A 1,665-nucleotide genomic window follows, 5' to 3' on the forward strand; every position below is an offset into this window, starting at 1 on the left:
AAAACAAAAAAACAAAAAAACCATAATTAAGCAAATTTTTTTACCCCCAAATTCTCATTGCCATAATGCTAAATATATTATTTATCATAGATATATAAAAGAGATAGAGATACTAGATTATAGATTAAGGTCAAAGAGATATTATATATAAAAATATTAAAAAGTAATATGGATGTGTAAAAAATATATAAATTGTAGCTATATAAAAAGTAATAAAATTACATTTTGTTTAAAAAAAGGCAGTACAGCAGCCTTTTTAAAATAAAAAGTCATTTTATTAGATTAGTGTTTACTGTGTTAAATGAATGAGAATCACCAGTGAGAATAAAAATTATTTTTAAAAATGCTGTCATTTGTGCTAAAGGAGCCCCGACCAAGTATTGAGTGCATAAATGAACGTACTTTAAAAGAACTTGAACTTTTCTGTTTTGCAAATCCTTTTTTTGATTGATCTTAGGAAATATTCTAATATTTTTGAGATACTGGATTTTTGACTTTCATTAGCTGTAAACTCTAATCGTCAAAATTAAAACAAACAAAAAAATTGAAATGTTTTACTTTACATGTACTGAATCTAGAATATATGAAAGTTTCACTTTTTGAAATAAGTTACACAAAAAAAAGAACTTTTTCATGATATTCTTATTTTTGAGATTCACCTGTATATATAAATACTGTACACACACACACACACACACATATATATATATATATACATATGGTCTGACTAACTAATGATTCAGGATGCTGGTGAATTCAGATGGTTTCTTCAGCAGGTTTGTGGCTGTAGGAAAGTCTTCAGGTGTGGGTGAGAGACGCAGTCAGTCGTGAGCGGCCCGTATGGCACAGATTCCCAGAATGCCATCTGTGATCTCAGCGTCAGTCTCTCTGTCCTCATGAACGCTGCTGGAGTTACAACTGTGATCAAACAAAATGGCATAATGCGCTTTCTGGAATAATCTGATTTTCAGATGTGTTTCCTGCGCATTCACATCATTGCTGTTGAGTAGTGTTCACACACGTCCTTCACAGACAGGACTTAGAATTAGGAAGATTTGATGTAACAGACACTAGATTGTGTGTTATTTACTTTCCAGAATTGACTTTTTCCATAGCTTGGGAGACTTTATGGAGTTTTCACTTGAGGATCAACTTTGTCTCAGACGTTTCTCCTAAAATTCATTATGAGTCACTAGTTATCATCTGGAAAGGGTTAAGAGCTATAAAATAAAGTGCAGCTCAGATCGTTTGACTTCATATTGAGATTTATTCTGAAACTCTGGACTTTTTGAGCAAATCCTTATTTGTTCTGCATTGATTCTCGTTGCTTTGTAAGAGGAGAAACAGTTGAAATATTAAGGATATCTTTTAAACAAATATATACTGAGATAAAAGTACAAATGTAGTCTCAGTCTGTAAATCTCACATGCTGCATGTCTGTATGCGTCAGTGTTATATTACATCACTGAGATACTATTATTATATACTATATATATATATATATATATATATATATACTAGTGCTGTCAAATGATTAATCGGGATTAATCGCATCCCAAATAAAAGTTTTTGTATGTATTTGTTAAATGTGAGCCAAAATCATCACAATTAAAAGAACCAAAGACTTAAACTACTTCAGTCTGTGTGCATTGAATTTATTTAATA

The 1,665-nt window shown here is 30.8% G+C and overlaps 1 protein-coding gene across 1 annotated transcript in view; it reads left to right on the forward strand.

Moving 5' to 3' along the window:
- Window positions 1-1,665, forward strand: part of LOC107751824 (contactin-associated protein-like 4) — a gene marked incomplete at its 5' end in the record, with an annotated part of 142,723 nt that overhangs the window by 28,972 nt on the left and 112,086 nt on the right. The gene's annotated exons all lie outside the window — the stretch shown is intronic.

This window comes from Sinocyclocheilus rhinocerous, unplaced genomic scaffold (genome assembly GCF_001515625.1).
Source record: "Sinocyclocheilus rhinocerous isolate Xijiao unplaced genomic scaffold, SAMN03320098_v1.1 scaffold2207, whole genome shotgun sequence".
NCBI lineage: Eukaryota > Metazoa > Chordata > Actinopteri > Cypriniformes > Cyprinidae > Sinocyclocheilus > Sinocyclocheilus rhinocerous.